The following is a 19,031-nucleotide window of genomic DNA, read 5'->3' as shown; positions in this document are numbered from 1 at the left end:
AGGATCCTGGGATTGAGCCCCGCATCGGGCTCCCTGCTCTGCGGGAAGCCTGCTTCTCCCTCTCCCACTCCTCCTGCTTGTGATCCCTCTCTCGCTGTCTCTCTCTCTGTCAAATAAATAAATGAAATCTTTAAAAAAAAAAAAAAAGAAAGAAATTTTAAGTGAAAACAGATTGTGTGTATGCGTGTGTTTTCCAGCCACTTGTGGTATACAAGTGTATATGTGGAATAACAAAAAAGTTAGCAATTTTTTTACATAATAGCATGATGAAATCAGAGAGGGTCAAGAAGTTTGGATTTCTAAACTGAGTAATAGAGAATCAAGGCATGCTACATGTGAGGAACAGAGAAAATGTTAGGACCGATGCATTGTAAGTGTTCTAGGTCAAACTGTGTCCCCCAAAACGTATGTTCAAGTCCTAACCTAACTAGTACCTGTGAATGTGACCATATTTGGAAATAGTCTTTGAAGATGTAATCAAGTTAAGATAAGGTCATGCTAGATTTGGGTGGACCTAATTTAATGGCTGATGACCTTTTACGAGAAAGGAAATTTGACACAGACACAGAGGTAAGACAGCCATGTGAAGACAGAAGTTGAGAATGGAGTTATGCTGCCACAAACCAAAAAACACTGAGAAGGTCAGAAACCACGAAAAGCTAAAAGAGACAAGGAAGGATTCTTCCCTAAAAGCTTCCCTTGATTATGGATTTCTTGACTCTTGATTATGGTCCCCAGAATTGTGAGAGAATAAATGTCTGTTGTTTTAAACCACTCAGTCTGTGAAACTTTGTTATATAATAGCCCTAGAAAACTAACACAGTAAATCATAGCAAGATCAAAGATGTGGCCATACCAGAGATATTTAGTCACAGAGACAGGAAGTGATGGCCGGAGTGCTCAGGATTGAGCGTTTATCCGTGGCAGTGAGTGGTGGAGGGGGTGTGAAGATCATTGAATAAGAGAACTTCAAGAAACTGAAATGCCAGGGAATTGCAAGGATTATCTTTGTGGATCTTAAAATCATCAAGAATTATGACAGTAGTAATATTAGAGAGAATGATAAGAATGTAGAAGTCAAAATAATACACTAATACTGGGAACTGATTTCAGGGCTTTAGATGACAGTAAAAAAGAGGGGAATAGATAGAATACTCTGAAGACATAAGATTCAAAGCTGATGTTATTTTGTATGTTTAAAAATTTCATTCAGTTGGTAGCATGCTATATGTATTCTTCAAATCGAATTTTTATGTAGCCTTATATTTGACATTTATCCATATAAATACATGTCCACCAACTTTTGCTATGTAATATTCCATTCTATCACTATGCAAAATTTGTTTATCAATTCCTGTTAATAGATGTTTAAGTTTTTTCTAGTTCTTAATATTAAAAGCAAAACTTTCTTCCATTGTTTTTGTTTTTATCCTATTGTATCTATAATTTTGTCCCCACTGTTTTTATTTATTTATTTATTTTGAGAGAAAAAGGGAAAGCGTTAGTTAAAATCTTTACAATAAAATAATTGTGATTATAAATCTCTTCAATTAAATATGTACACATGACCTAGTATTCTAAAAAATAATGGAAATGAATAGTTTCTCAAGCAAATCTAATGCACAAATGGACCATTTTTTAGAGGATGTCAGTTTAACATTCTTAAACAGCTATGTGAGACAATGGCTCTGCTTTGTGTAAAACATGATAAGCAAAATTAAGAAAAACTCTACAAAATTCTCTAGTTCCCCAAGGAAATTACTAAAAAAGGAAATAGTAAAAGAAAAAAAAAAAAAGGTGTATGCTTGAGCTTGATTGTATACAGAGGCTAGAATGACCAGCTCTACTGTAACCCCCATATCTGCTAATAAGTCCTTGGGTATCTTTAGTTTGAAGTTAATAGTTGAAGTCCTAGCAATTATGTTTTTATGCAGCTACATGGCCAATAAGGTAGATGTTGTTATAAAAGTGCCCTACAAAATCTTTACTAATGTTTCGAGCAGCATGACAGGTATCTAGAATAAATTCTCTTGTTGACATTTTGTTCTTCAGGTGAGGGCTAGTGAGGTCAATAGAAAGTAGAATCAAAGAGTAGCACTGAGGGGGCTCCTGGGTGGCTTGGCCAGTTGAGTGTCCACTCTTGATTTCAGCTCAGGTCATGATCTCAGGGTCATGAGATTGAGTCCCACATCAAGCTCCCCGCCCAGCGGGAAGTCTGCTTGAGATTCTCTTTTTCCATCTCTTTCTGCTCCTCCCCCCACTCTCTCTCTTTAAAACAAATAAACTTAAGAAAAAAATGAGTAGCACAGTATATAGACTGCATCAAGACTAAGGCCAAGTTCTTGAATTAAATCAGGGTTACAAGCACAGAACCTATGTGAGAACTTTGTTAGGAGAGTTTCAAGAACTCCCCACACACTCTCCAGGGGCATAGACATGATGAAAAAATTCTCTCCGTGGATTGGGCAAGAATTGATTTCTAAAGTTATGCAACGTTACAAGGTCATCCAAGACATCTCTTCTTTCAGCAAGATAGAATCTCAGTTTTGTTTTTTGTTTGTTTGTTTGTTTTCCCCAACTCAGTGTTCTTGTACAGAAGATAAACTTTGGTGAATCATCTAAAATACCCTTGGACATAAAGTAGTTTACTCCGTCCTCTGGGTTAGCAGTGAAGGTGAGGTTGCCTTCATCCAGCTGCATATACAATTTTCTGAAAGAAAATCCTAGAGGTGGGTTCTTATATATGGAACAGTGACCTCAAGTGGATTTACACAACGCTTGCCAGGGAAGTTCATCTTTTGCAAGGTCCTGCCAAACACATGAAATTAAGCAAAGGTCAGTTGCATTCAGGTAAAACAAGATGGTAAAGCTTAGCTTGAGGGGGCAACATTTCCAAATTAATGAATCCTTCCTGTTCTTTAGATTTCTGTACCTTCAAAAGGTGATATATATCAACGCCTCCTTGGACTTTTTTACTATGACTGCTGTTAGAAATGTTGCTGGCAGCCATCCTCCTGCTCTGTTCTCTGCTGAGATAGCTTCGCTTACTGTTGCCTTCCTGCTGTCGCTGCTGGTTTCTGGACACTCTCTACAGCCCCTGAACCATCTGCAAGCCCTTAGAAACTGGCTCATGTGATTGTGGCGGTCAGTGAGGCAAGTGTGGAATCTGTAGGGTAGGTTGTCAGAAAGGGCAGGCTGGAACTCTCTGAAATGGACTGAAATTGCTGTTGGCAACCAAAATTTCTTCTTTTGAGAATCTGCATTATTTTCAAATTGTGTCTCCTGTCTTTCTTTGTTGATCTATCCTTCTCAAATTTTTTCCTCTTTTATTAGCCTCTAAGAAAAACTGGCTTTATAAAAAATATTGTTTTTTCTTTGTTTTCTAGAAATAATAACAGATTTTTTTATAGTATAGATTTTGTACATTTCTAGATTTTGTGGGAGCACTATTATTGATATTATTTCACTATTTGAGTTAAACGCTTATGTCATTTATTCTGAATTTTCTCCATTTTTAAAGAAATTCACTTAAGAGTGTAAATTTTTGCTACATTTCACAAATATTTATAAAAATGTATCTTTTCCATTCAGTTATTGATATTTTGTAATTTTCAGTGACTCTTTAAATTTAATTTTAACTCATAATATGGAGAATATTACATAAATTTTCAATTGTATGTTTTGTTTCTTACATGCCCCTTCTTTCTTCTGAGCTTTATGTCTTCTTTGTTGAAATTCATCTATTAATTCTTTCAACAGTGTTAAAGCCTCTCATTTTTTGTATGCAAATATTTTTATTTTCTAGTCAATCCTGAATTACAGATATTCAAGTAGAATTATACAATGTCTGCCTGATGAATTATTTTTTTGTCATGAATGACTCCCTTTATCTGTATAAAAGCATATTTATTATATATTAAGATTGCGATATGCCAGGACCTGGCAGATCCTCTACCATTTCTTGAATTTTAAACTTTCTTAGTCATTATATTTTAGGTATGATTCTTTTAAATAAAATGTGTTACTCTATCAAATCTAACATTCTCTGTATTTAAAGAGGTAAATTTATATTTGGACTTATTTCAATCACTTTGTTTTGTATATCTACTCATCATGTTTTATTTGTTCTTTTTACTCCATTTTTGACTTCTTTAAAATTGATAGAAATTTTTATATTTTCTTTTCCCCATTATAATTTCAGTTGTTATATATATTCCAAATTTTGTGTACTTGTACCTAACATTTTTTTACCTCTTTATAAAAATAGATTACTCTTAATTGTACAACTCTAGGGATTTTCACAAAGTGTCCATTTAACCAGCCTCCAGTTTAAGAAACCAAAGATTACAAACATTCCAGAAAATACTTCGTGCTCACTGCCAGTCACTATCACCGGCTGCTTACTTTCTGTGTGGCACGTGGAGCTATTTCCTTAGATCCATCTCCTAGTTTACAAATTATCTGTTTAGCTCCAACTAACCCCTTTAGTCTTTCCATTGAGTTTCCATTCAGTTATTATACGCATACTACTTACAAGTTCTATTTTATTTTTCCAGATTTGTTCTTTTCTTCCTTTATTAGCTCCTCAAAAGTTTTAAGTGTATATATTTAATGGTTTCCTTATTATTCTATGATTTTAGCTTTTAAGGTCAATTTCTATTTCTTGCATCTACTAGTACCCTCATGGAGGCTCACTTGTCATGTTTTATAATTGCACTCTATGAATTAATTTTCATCGAACATATATGATTATATTCTTTCAGTTTCCTTGTTTCTGACAAGGTTATATAGATATCAATATTCTAGGAAAACTTGTAGGTGAAGATTATAAATTTGAAAACTAGGTTTAGATGTGTTTGCTCCAAGGCTTTGATTTTTCCCAACTGCCTTTATATCTTTATACTCAAGACTCTAGGCAAAACAGAAATTTTGAGGCCAACTCTTTGTTTGTGTGTAGAGTTTTCCCAGTTCACTTTTAATGGATGGAACGTATCTATGAAAGGATTTTTCAAGCAGTATTTTACACAGAATTAGAAAGTGGAGTTTAACCACCTCAACAGCCTGGGGCCATCTTTCTTGTCTTCCTGTGTAGATTAAAAGGCTAGGCTTCAGCCTTGAAAGCCTAAATATAGGGCTAAAATCACTACAGATTATAGGGTCATCAGCTCACAGCATATTAATTTTTATTATTCTTTCTACTCCTTAAGTTTTTCATTTCTTTGTGTTTGACTAGATTATTATATTTAGAGTGTTATTTTACCTATGATCTCATGTTTGTAGCAGAAAGGAAACTATGGGAGTCAGCTCAGGTCATCATGTTTTTAATAAAAGAAAGGAGTGTAAACACTCAACTAACTTTTCCTATTAAAGACAATAAGCAGCTGGGCTCATCGGCATCTCCTTTACTCTGCTTCATCCTCAAGACCCCTCTTCTCTTTTCCACATTTCTTAGTAGGCTCTGTTGTTTCTCCCCAAACAACCAGGACCTAATCCCATCACTCATATGCGGCACTTCTTCCATATCATTCAATTTTCTCCAAACACCAAAATCCTTTCCTGAGCTTTAATTGGGTCAAATGTAATTCCTAGAAATAATTTCTCTAATTGTAGGTTTAGGAAAATCAATTTACAACTCTGTTTTTAAAAATTATTTTTTAAATGTTGATTTTCAATAGCCTGTTGTAGAAGAGAAAAAAAAAACAAAACAAAACCTAACATGTTCTAAAAGATTTATAACTCCAAGATAAGAAAGGACTTGGACAATCAAACACACACAACTGTAAGGAGACATAAAACTATCATGAAAACCATGGCTTTGCCACAATTCTTGATTAGCTGGAACAGCACTTTGTTATTTATCTTAGACCATATTTAAAGCCATTAGTCAACAGACTAAAATCATTCCAATACCTATCTCAGATTTTCATTTTTATTTCCTTTTGCTTGTATATTCTCTAGAGTCAAATAGTTTTCCTATCTGATTTCTTCAAGCTATTTGTTTTTATGTTTCAAAACAGACTACACTGATTAAAAGTTTGGCTTTTTGTTGCACAACATTGTGAATGTACTAAATGCCAACGAATTGTTCTCTTTACAGGTTAATTTTATGTTATGTGAATTTTACCACAATAAAAAAAAGAGTGGGATTTTTCTCACTGCCAACATTGATAGAGCAGAACCAATTACTTTCTACTTGTATACTGAATTCACTCCTTAGTCAGTCCTTGCCTAAGTTCATACATGGAAATATGACATCTGAGAGATTTTGTCTGGCATCCCCTAATTTTTGCCCCCAGTTTCCCATTAATACGTACATTCTGTTGAGTCGGAAGAGATTGCCTTCTTTATGCTTGCTCTTTCTACCAGCTTAACTCCTACTCACTTTTCAGTCTGCTACAACCTGGTTTTCATCTGTGCAATTCCAGGAATAGCTCTAATGACAGTTTCCCTGCTTGACAAATAACCTTAAGCTTTCTCAGTATTAAAAGTGGAGATAAAGAACTTCCTCTTGAAAATCTCTTATAAATGTGTATATAGACATGTATACGCATATATACATTATATATATATGTAATTTGTTAATGTCTTTGTCTGATTCTCATCCCAATTTTCACATTCCTTAGTATAGTTTGCTGATTCTAACGTTCCTATCTCACTTTTCTTATTTGTATTTATCTATTTATTTATTTATTTATTTATTTATTTATTTATTTATTTATTTATTTTAGGGGGAGAGAGAGAGAGAGAGAACACACAAGCGTGGGGGGTGGGGCATAGGGGAAGGAGAGGGAAGAGGAAAGAATCTCAAGCAGACTCCAGGTGCATGGAGCCCTGTGTAGGGCTGATCTCATGACCCTGAGATCATGACCTGAGCTGAAACCAAGAGTCGGACGTCCAACTGACTGAGCCACCTAGGCGCCCCCTATCTATGTTTTTGATGTGAAAATTTCACATTACTTAGTTAACAGACCTCTTACAGTTTTATATACATCCTTTTTACAGTTTCAGCTCACACAAAACTTTTAGGAACATCTGCAGTTCTACTAAATCTCAAACTAATGCAATAAATTATGTGCAATCTCTACCGCTACCAACAAACCGCTGAATGCCTCTAGATTAAATCATTTTAGTTTGCAGCCCACCAATTACATCTTTTCCAGTCTCAACTGTGCTCTCAGTTATTCTTTTCAATGTCTTCGACCAACTGTCTCTCTTATTCTCCAGAGCAAACATTCTAAACCTCTGAATACCCTCTTTAAGAAAATTCACTTAATACAAATTCCATGAAAAAAAGACCATATTAGCTATTCCACAGATATATTGACTGAATGAATTAATGAATGAAATCTGTATTTTACTTACATATTTGGCATTTATATTTTTATTCAGTATATCAAAATGTTATCTTCCTTACATTTCTAAGATAATGTTAGGACGAAACACACATATTTGTTCAATGACTTGTGCACGCAGTAGGTAAATTTTGTGTTACAAAACAGTCTGTTCATTTTTCCTTGCTTCCGTCAGTAATCCTTAACCAAGAGGGAGCCTAATTACTTTCAGTAATAGTCTTGATTGTATAAAAGCTCTCTCTAGACCAATGTCAATGTTTTTTACTCTAACATGACTTTGTAAAAGGGAAATCACTGCTTTCAAACTGAGAGTTAAGGAAGGAAGAAATGCTGTAATCAGTTATGGGCATTAAATTAAATAGTGAGTAAAGATACTGTTCATTTGAAAAGAAATAATTTGCACCTGCATATTTTCATTTGGCTGTATGATAATATCTTTTAAAAATTATGCAATGATTGCAGGGCACCTGGGTGGCTCAGTTGTTAAGTGTCTGCTTCAGCTCAGGTCATGGTCCCAGGGTTCTGGTATCGAGCCCCGCATCGGTCTCCCTGTTGGGTGGGAAGTCTGCTTCTCCTTCTCCCACTTCCCCTGCTTGTGTTCCTTCTCTTGCTGTGTCTCTCTCTGTCAAATAAATAAATCTTTAAAAAAAATTATGCAATGATTGTAACATTTATTATATTAATAAAATATTCCAATTTTGTAATTAGAAAAGAGTATAAGATCTTTGTTAATTCAGCTACAATTAAAACCACATATTTTATACAATGTCATAATTTAGAAGATTTTCTCAACTTCTGACCTACACCATGTGATAATCAAGATAATGAAATTATAGTTCTTTCAGTCTTTTTCACATGATTTTAAATTGATATCAGTTTGTTTTGCTCTATCATTTTTATTGCAAAAGTTTACCTTTATCATCAACTTATTTTAAGTCATTTTTCCACTTCTTAACCATTATTGGAACATAGTACATTCTTTATTGTATTAGAATAATTGTCATTTTGTTCAGTTTCCCCCTTCTGCTAATTTTATGCTGTTTGTAAACTGATTCAAATAATCTGACTTTCAAGCCATTCTATTTCTCTACTACTTTTCTGAATAAATTATTTGGACCTTCATTTTCTTCTTCTCCTAGGCCACTGAAATTAATTAAAAGAAAAGCAGACAGGCTTTTAAGTGTTCTTTCTATAATTCAATCTCTCCTGGCCAGAGGATATCTGGAGGCTGACCGTTTGGTTCTGAGTTTCTGAAAAACATTGAGTTTTACAGAAGGTGCCCAGTCACCAGAGCAATAAGAGAGAAGATTTCCCTCAGGAAGCATTGCTCTAATTCTTTCTGGAAGCTGGTTTATTCTCATACAATCAACTACCTTGACCAAGTCTTTGTAGAAACTCACTTTACTATTGACACATTGAACAGTGAATTCAGGATCACAATCGTTTAGAAGCATATAAATGAAAATATTATTTCACAATTTGGGACAAGAAAAAGAAATATATGAAAAAAAGAAAAAAATATTAAAAATCAATATCCATGCCTCTATTTTAGGGAGTCTTTATTTCCTCTTACTTCACAGATATTCAGAAAAAAAAATTATTGTCACTGAGCTATTTCACTCTGGATCTTCTACTCATTTAAAATTCCACAAAATGCTGCATTTTTTTTTCTTGATCATTTTGCATGTAAATTGAGCAGAATGCTTCTGTATTGTACAAACATACTTTTATACTTGTATTATAAAAACATATGTCTACCTCATACCCCCAGTGTTTCAATAGCATTTACCTTCTAGGTTGACTTTGGTAAGATTCCATCTTGGCACATTCATGCCAACTGAGTCATTCTTATCAACCAGGGAGGTTTGTTTCGACATATAAATGGTCTTGAAAGCATTCGTGTAAATTTACATTAATGTAAATTAAGAGATTAAGCATGGGTTCAAATTCATTTAGTGCTTGCCCAAATTATTTGACTTCCTTAAATCTAAGATCCCACTAACTTCATGGGATGCCGTCTGTTGTGTTGTTTGCAGCCTAGGAAGTAATATATGGCAGCCAAAGAAAGTTTTCTTTTATCTCTTGAATGTGAATGGTAATACCTCATTATTGTGTCTTTTTTTTTGTGGAGGAAGAAGAAGGTTAAATTATGTAATCTATGTAAGGTATTTAGAAGAGTGTCTTGAACACAACACTCTCTCGATGATTAAGGAATATTCGTGTTATTAGCCTTTATTCTTCATCTACCTTTGCTACACAACTACTTTGAAAATATTTTAAACTATAGTATCTGGTATTTCACAAGCTCCAATTAGTCCCTTATCTGTTGCCATTCATTTTATCTACCCTGTGTGAGAAATAGCATCACAATTTGTCATGTAACCCATCCTAATGTCAAAATAAAATGAATTGGAAATCTGAGACATACCTCTTACACAAGAGTTTGTGAAAAATATTTTACTGTCATGAGGAATAACTAACCACATTGCAATATCTGTGATCTGTCAATCTATGATTATTTATATTTTAAGTTCATCTGACAATATCATTTTCCAATAACACTTTATAGCTTCAATACCCTTTAGAACAGAGTATATAAAGACTCAACAGAAATTTGCTAAGCATTACTTCATTACTCTAAAAGAATTCATTATAATTAACACATAATTGCAATAATTAACTTACCCTTACTCTGCCTCGGTATCCTCTTGAGTGTTTTACGTTGGCGATAAAATGATATACCCCATAGAAAAAGCTTTTCACTGAAGATAAATTTAATTTGAGATCAAGAGAAGAAAGACAAAAGAAAAGGCACAATGTAACGATTAGTGTGGAGTTGCCCAATATCCTTTGTGCATTTTAGTTGTCTTTCAAAAGTGTAAGATTGAAAGGAGGTTTTGGGATCTTCTCTGATTTGTAGTATTTGTTCTGAATTGTCTGGAATTCTATTTGTTTTCTCACCCAGTGCTGACATGGGGTTGATGGCTGTAAATTTCTTGTCATTGTCCCCACAGGATCCTTTTCCTTATCAGTTCCTGGCAGATTGTGACCATTTAAGGAGAGACTTCTTTACTGGTTTATCAACCTTATTTTCATAGCTTCTTATTTCCCAATGTCAAAAGGTATTAGGTACATTAAAAAAATGCACTCATCCACGCCAGGCAATTGTAAGTAGGATTGTATTTTAAGTGATAGAGCAAACAAAAATGACCTTGGTAAGTCTCACAGCTTGTCAGAAATATGGCCATTTCTTCAATTCAAGTTTTATTTAAGAACACAAGAGCTAAGCTTAAGGGAAGTGGACTGTTTTTGGAAGAAAAAACTAGAAAATGATAGCTTACAAGTTTGAAGACCATCAACTCACACTATTATAAAAACCCAACAAGGGCTGCAGGGGGACTGGAGTGAAAAACTGCACATAGTAAACTGCAAAACAAAACCATAGGAGAATAGCAAAAGTCAAAGGAAAGAATTCCAATCCCAAATCTTGAAATGTTCCCTTTGACTCATTGATAGTCACAAACAATTCCAATGATTTATGACCAAACAAGGCAAGTATTCAGGATGCACATGTTGGGGATTTACTCTATGATGCAGCTTATAAAAACAGTGAACGGATTTGCCATCATAAAAAAGTATATACTGTCCAGAAATTTCTTGAGAAAATATTGCCAGATTGGGTAATAACTTTGTGAATAAGCCTGGAAAGTAGAGGGCTTTATGGCACTTAATAATCAAGACAGAATCTGGGAATTGAACAAAATGCATTTTGTCTTCAGTCATTTGCATAACAGCAGTTTTATTTTAAAAGGTTTCATGCTGAAACTAGGAATGCTCTAAGAAGAGAAACAGTGAGAATTCCCATTTTGAAACAAGCTGAGTAGGAGTGAAAATATTGCCAAGTGGTCTGGCTGCATCTCAGAATTGTTGTAAAAATAAGTTATGGTGAACTCAGGCCTGAGTCAAAGGCTACGGACACAGAGGTCAGGATAATGGCTGAGTCCTGAGGATCACATTCCATTCCCATTGCTATGAAAATAGAAAGTAAATATGAAGAATGAAATTTTGGTGGGTCCTGAGAATTGCAGGCAGTTCACTTACAGAATAGAAGGTTTGCTTTTTCCTCATGAAGAAAGGATACATAAAATAGTGTGCCTTTACCTTCAAATTCGTAAAGCATCAAACATGTGCATACTACTACTAATAACATCATGATAATATCATTGCCCTAGGCAATTGTCTTTTATGGAAATGAGTACAAACAATTAAAGTGAATCACTTCCTACAAGTATTAAGAACTGTACTTCCTTGTAATATGTACTTTACAGTGCAGGAGCTCCTTTAATCTTGAATAGCTAAATTTTGAAAATAAGTTTTAATTTGGAGACCAAACATAATATGACTTCCAAATAATAAACTTTATCACATAATATAGTTTTTTAAATTCTCAAACCTTAAATTCTTAAAACATTTTTTTATATCTAGTTCATAACCAGTTGACTATATCAAAATAGTAATTTTCATTTAATGTTGACCTCATGTTAAAACCCACATTCTGCTATCGGCCACTGCATTTTCTACTTAATGCTAATTTTCTCTATCAGTCTTTGAGGTTAACTTTTATTGTTTTATGAAAGCAATTTAGCTGTGAATCTAAACAGGAAAAAATATGTCTAGAACTCAATACTTGTATGTAAGCCATTAATAACTAATTTCCTACTTAGAATAAAATCATTATAAATAATGTATCCATTCTTACCCACTGGAGAATAATTTTCTATACAAAGAATCTTGAAAATAATATTATTTTAAGACCATAAAGAAATGTTACTGAAATGTTATCTAGTATAATTCTCATTCCATAGATAAGGAAATTCAACCTCAAATTACAGTAATTTTCCCATAACACATAGTGGCAAAATTCAGAGTCAAATGGATTCCCAGCAGATTTTAAACTCTTTGAGGGGAGGTACTTTATTTTTTTAGCCTTTAAAGTATGCAGTCATTAAGCAATATTTAATGAATGAAATATATTTTAGAGCATTTTTTAACTTGAAAATTGGGGATGATATGTGTATCTATACAAAGTCAAGACTTAACTATTTCATCTCACTGAAACTTAAACTTCTTTTTTTCTAAGATTTTGTGTACTTATTTGAGAGAGAACGCGTGCTTGCACACATGCAAGAGAGAGAGAGAGCATGCACACAGAAGAGCACAAGCATGGGTACAGGGAGAGAGAGAAGCAGACTCCCCACGGAGCAGGGAGCCCGATGTAGGCCTCCATCCCTGGATCCTGGGATCATGTCCTGAGACAAAGGCAGATGCTTAACCAACTGAGCCATGCAGGTGTCCCTGAAATTTCAACTTCTTAAGTGTTTGGGTATAATATCTTTATTGTAGGTGTCTCAGAACAAAATATAGTACCTAGTACATAGTAAATGTTAAATTAAAAAATAGTTGAATGAATGAATATAAAATGTGTAATACTTATATATTGGTTGTAGTAATGAATAGTGATTAATTTTAATATTAACAAATAATAATATTAATTTATAGCTGAATTAATGACTATAAACATATATTATATCTAAAATATCTAAAATATCTCACTTTAAAAGAAAGCAAACTACAAAATCAGACAACCAGATGTGATGGTTAGTTCTATGTACCAGTTTAGCAAGGCTATAGTACCAAATTATTTAATCAAACTATTCTAGGTGTTGCTGTGAAGGTATTTTATAGATGTGGCTCACACCAAACATCAGCTGACTTTAAGTAAAGCTTACCATGTATAGTACAGGTGGGCCTCATCCAATCAGCTGAAGACTTTAAAAGCAAAAACTGAGGTTTCTTAGAGAAGGCATTCTGCCTCAAGACTATAACATGGAAACCCTGAGTTTCTAGCATGCCTGCCTGCCCTACAGATTTCAGAATTGCCAGTCCCCATGATCATGTAAGCTTAGTCCTTAAATTATATATATTATACATACATCTTATTCATTCTGTTTCTCTGGAGAACTCTGAGTGTTACACCAGAATTATAAAATAAGCTTGGGAATATTTAGCACTTCCTGTTAACAGTTTTGCTAGAATCTTACTGTCATTCTTAATATTAGACAATTTAAACTATTTAGGGATACGTGATCAAAAAACAGAAAACAAATATATTGCTGATTAGTTGGCTAAAAATGTATTATCTCATTTATTCATTTCCCTCTCTCCTGAACAAAGCATTCAGAATCTTAGCCAGGGTTTCTATTAGGTCATGGTTTTCGCAAAGATATTAAGATCCTTTATAAGCAAATATGGCTTAAATATTCCTACTTTGTGACCTGCTTTATATATTCAATCCCTTGAATATAATCACCTATTTCTCTCTTGTATGGTCAAAACAAGTCACAGAAAGGAAAACAATGTTTAATAATATATTCTGCCCAAATACTGAAACAAATTAACTGATCTATGTTTCTAAAAAAGAAAAAAATATGCAAAAACCAGGTACCTGAACTAGTTGGTTTACCCTTGCTGAATATGTGTTTTGAAAAAGTTTAATTGAAACCATCTGTTGATGACTCATTCACTGCTGAATCATCTAAAGTATTTTCTCTCCAATTTATACCAATGTTCAACAAAATGCCTTTCAAAATTTCTGAATTACCTTTTTCTACTGAAACAAAAAAGTTGGCCAAAAAAGTAAGCAAGGAAATTAATGAATCAAAGTTTTTCTGCAATTGATATGATCATGTGATTTTTCTTCATTAGTTTGTTTCTTCTACATGTAATTTTATTATTTTTTTATTTTTTCAGCTTTAATTGAAATATAATAATTGACATATAAGCTCATGTAAGTTTAAGGTGTATAACGTGTTATTTTGATACATTTATAAATTGCAAAATGATCACCACTGTAGTATTAGCTACAACCTCCAGCCCATCACGTGGTTATTTCTTTTTTGTGGTGAGAATCTTTAAGATCTATTCTCTTAGCAATATTCAAGCATATCATACAGTATTATTAGCTACAAGCACCATGCTATATATTAGATTCCCAACCTTATTAATCTTATAACTGGAAGTTTGTACTCTTTGACCAATATCTCCCCATTTCTTCCACCCTCCAACCCCAGAAACCACAACTCTGCTCTTTCTCTGAGTTTGTCTTTTTTAGATGCCATATATAAGTGATATCATACAGTATTTATCTTCTCTGACTTATTTCACTTAGCATAATACTCTCAAGGTCTATCCAAGTCATCGCATTGGAGGGATTTTCTGCTTTCTCATAGCTCAGTGATATTATATATATATATGTCACACCTTTATCCATTCATCAGTTGACAGACACTTAGGTGGTTTCCATATCTTGACTATTGTGAGTAATGCTGCAATGAATATGGGAGTGTAGATACTCTATAAGATCCTGATTTTGATTCTTTTGCATATATACCCAGAAGTGGACTGCTGGATTACATGAAAGTTCTATTTTTAATTTTTTAAGAAAAGATGCTCTTTTGTACCTGTCATTTGTTTGTCTTCTTTGGAAAGCTGTTCCTTCCGTTTCTCTGTCCATTTTTTAATCAGGGTTTACGTTATTTGCTATTGAGTTGTATGTGTTCTTTATATATTCACAGTGTGAACCCTGGTGCCGGCAGCTCTCTGTGGCCATGGAGCTACCAGAGCTGGAAGGACTACAGGAAGGATATCAAGGCTTCAGCCGGAAGGAAATAGAAACCTCAGAGGACAATGATCAGGAGGTTGCCACAGAAGTAATGGACTCTAAAAGTAAGGCCAGAAGCACAGTTTTAGTAAAGCATTTGGTCAGTAATTTAGAGTAGAGGACGTTTCTTTTTTTGTAGATAGAACTAATAGTCAGAAAACCGCACAGATATAGAAGAATAAACAACTCCATTAACCAACTGGATTTCATTGATAGCTACAGAACACTACACTCAACAATAGCAGGATATACACTTTTCAAGCACACATGGAACACTCACCAAGATAGACCATTTTTAGGGTTATAAAACACACCTCAACAAACTGAAAAGAAATGAAATAATACCATGTATGCCCTCTAACTATAAGAGAATTAATCTAGACTAATAACAAAAAGATAACAGAAAAATCTTCAAACACCTGTAAATTAAACAGAACATTTCTAAATAATTCGTGGGTCAAAAAGGAAGTCTCAAGAAAAATGAACTAAATGAAAATAATATACCACAATTTGAGGCAGTACTTAGAGAGGAAGCACTGGAGCAATGCTAAAGCAACAAAACAGCTAAAAGAATGCCAGGAGAGAAATTTACAAATGCTTATATTAGAAAAGAAGAAAGGTTTCAAATCAATAATCTAAACTTTTACCTTAAGGCAACAAAGAAGAAGGAAGAGGAGGGGGAGGAGACCAAAACAAACCTAAACCCAGCAGAAGGAAAGAAATAATAAAGAGTAGAATTCAATGAATTTGAAAACAGACAACTAGGATATGCCTATGTTAAGATGCTGAATCCGTGAAAGACTCAGGAATTACGAGAGAAGGAAAGAAAAAAAATAAAAGAGAGAGGACTTTCTTTGTATTTGAGGGAGAATTTTAAAGAATAATATGCTGGTCAGTAATGTTGATACTGCAAAGATCAAGTAGGAAAATTAGAAGCAGTAGTTTAAATGTGACAATTAGGGAATCATTCCTGACTTTTGATATAATGATAAAATCAAGGTGGTGTAGAAGTGAGATTTCAATTATCTGAATGGTAAGTTAGAAATAGAAATATGGAAATAATTTTCTAGGCACTCTTGAGGAAAGAGTGGGAGCTTGATCAGGTGACAGAATTGGAGAAAAGTGTTTTAGTACATTTCACAACTGACCATGATTGAAGGTCTTGACAAAAAGCCAAAGGGAGCCAGTAAATAGAAGATGAGTAATTAGCAGATGAAAGAATAGAAGAGGGAATGATCAATGGGACAAGATCAAGGGAATGCAGGTGTGATGGATTATCAGCAGAATAGGCTGGAGGAGTCATGGCTGGGGAGCACAGGAAGATGTTAATTTGGAAAAGGGGAATAACATTTCATCCTTTGAAAAGAAAAATAATAAGCAATCATGGAAAATGTGCAAAGAAATTTTGACAGGGATGGGGAGTGACACGAAAGAAGTTCATAACGGATGGCTTTATTTGTAAATTAGGAAGCAAGTTGAACTCGCTCTAATGGTGAGAGGGTCAGCATGGCCTTAGGACCTTCAGAGAAGTGAAAATCTTGCAATACCCACAACGAGAACTGGATAGGGACTTATTTCTGTCTGAATAAAAAGAACACTGTTCAGAACAAAAGGCCCAACTGAGGTTAGATGCTATGAATTTTAATGAAACACAGAAGCATACTAAAGAATTTCTCCCAAACCTAGTGACAAAAACATCTCCACCATTTTCATGATACAAAAGGGAAAGGGTTGGAGCCTGACAACGTGGTGGACTTTGGATATCAATTAATGGGCACCTGAAATTTAAAACATTTCTAGGACACAAACTGAATTCTGAAAGTAATAGGAGGTATTTACTATTGCCCGGAATCTAACATAATACCAAAACAGAACATTTTTAATACTATTTTCACTCACATGATAATCTGCAGTTGTTGTTTGTTTGTTTTTTTTTAAGATTTTATTTATTTGTCAGAGAGAGAGCGCACAAGCAGAGGGAGCTTCAGGCAGAGGGAGAAGCAGGCTACCTGCCCAGCAGGGAGCCCGATGCAGGACTCCATCCCAGGACCCTAGGATCATGATCTGAGCCGAAGGCAGCCGCTTAACTGACTGAGACACCAGGCATCCCAATAATCTGCAGTTTCAACTTATTTCTTTTTTCCTGGAATTTTTATTCCCTTTTCTCTCCTGTATCTTTTATCTGTCTCCTTACTCCACCACTCCACTTTCTTACAACATTCATTCTCTCTCTCATCATTCCTCCACTAACTTCCCTGGAAACCTGTATTTTAGCAATTATTTAAATAAATCCATATTTTCTCCATATCTTAAAAAGTTTAATTTTCTAAAGAAAAAAATACTTATAAAGTGAAGATTTTAAAATTAAACAATAAAAAAATAAATAATATTCTTGAATATTACAGCAAGCTAACTATGTAATATTAATTTTTAACCCATACTCAGGTTTTCCATATAATCTAATCAAAACCAAAAGCACCTGCACAGGACAAATTATTAAAATAATCAATAGGAATGAGTCTCCTTCTTTTCATATATGATTGTTACCTATCATTTTGTTATTTTTATCCACATCCATTAAACCTATTGAACTTTTCAAAGAAAAAAAGAAAGCACTTTACTTGAAGTTTTAATTTCTAATTGCAAATATTGTTAACAATACTGTTAACAAAAAAGGCAAAAAAATTCAGCCTTGCATGTAAGCAGAGAGAATTTCTTGTACCACAAAATTTTACTAAATTTTTGGGACTTTATTATTGTTTAAAGCATGATGCATCTGATGGCAATGAGAATCCATACCAGAACAATGTTAATACTTTGATTCACATTTTCGATTTAATTAAAATTCTTCCCTGTCTTTAGATTGTTTTCCTTTATATCTGAGGTTAAATCCCTTCGTATCATCTGCCTGTGGGCCCCAACTGATTTATAGGGCTGCACTGGTAGACAGTTCAAAAACATGCTTAGAATAGTTTATTCCATTTTCACTGTTTTGATTTAAATACATGCTTCAAACATCAAGGGCAGTCATTTCCCGAGGCCTATAGGGAAACTGTACAGGCTTCTTTCTAGTTTCCTTAGTAATTGTGGCAGTACTAGACCCACTAACAGCCTAGTTTGAGGACTACATTTAAAAGCATGTCTAAGCTGTTATAAAACAATTATAACTGGAAATGACATCAAACAAAGCTGGAAAGCATAGCCTGTGAGACATATTCTTCATAGAAATGAGAGATCAGGCTTATAAAAGCTTGCTAAAACTCTTGGACTTGCACTTAAGTTTAACCGAAATGAAGGTACAAATATATCATATTTTAATGTAGAAGTTGTATAGCCAGTTCTTTTTTTAAATTCTTTTTAAAAGGTTTTATTTAAATTCTACTTAGTTAACATACCATGTATTATCAGTTTCAGGTGTACAATATAGTGATTCAGCACTTCCATACATCACTTGGTGCTCATCACAAGTGCCCTCCTTAATCCCCATCACCTGTTTCACACACCCCCCCCACCCACTTCCCCTCTAGTCACCATCAGTTTGTTCTCTATAGTTAAGAGTCTGTTTCTTGGTTTGCCTCTCTCTCTTTTATTCCCTGCCATCCTTTGTTTTGTTTCTTGAATTCCACATATGAGTGAAATCATATGGTATTCGTAAAAAATGAATAATCCAATATATAGCCAATTCTGTTGGTAGTAAAGAAGATTAGGAAAACATCACTCCAAACTACAAGGCAAAGAATTTGAAGGGCATACAGAGAACAGTATTAAGTAGCATTCTCTTCATAAATCTGTGTGAAAAGGACATTTATTACTCAAAGTTAAATCATCTTTAGAATCAGGTATTTTTCCATCTTCAAAATATAAATATATGTCCAAAGACTGATACATTTTTTAATGTGGAATATCTTAGGTGTTGATTTTGCCTGCCATAGAATATAATACTCCTATATTAAAATATA

The 19,031-nt window shown here is 34.0% G+C and overlaps 1 long non-coding RNA gene and 1 pseudogene across 1 annotated transcript in view; one reads left to right on the top strand and one right to left on the bottom strand.

Moving 5' to 3' along the window:
- Positions 1-1,913: 1,913 nt before the first annotated feature.
- LOC118022322 lies at positions 1,914-3,109 on the bottom strand (annotated as a pseudogene).
- The window catches only part of LOC118022323, a 38,308-nt gene continuing 22,032 nt past the window's right edge, over positions 2,756-19,031 (top strand). The window contains exons 1-2 of the long non-coding RNA XR_004682471.1: positions 2,756-2,835; positions 14,987-15,137. This is a non-coding gene — a long non-coding RNA (uncharacterized LOC118022323). The remainder of the gene's footprint in view (positions 2,836-14,986; positions 15,138-19,031) is intronic.

This window comes from Mirounga leonina, unplaced genomic scaffold, assembly GCF_011800145.1.
Source record: "Mirounga leonina isolate KUSES-001 unplaced genomic scaffold, KU_Mleo_1.0 Mir_176, whole genome shotgun sequence".
NCBI lineage: Eukaryota > Metazoa > Chordata > Mammalia > Carnivora > Phocidae > Mirounga > Mirounga leonina.
Note: the sequence above shows the minus strand (reverse complement) of the source record. Positions and strands in the feature narration are given on the sequence as shown.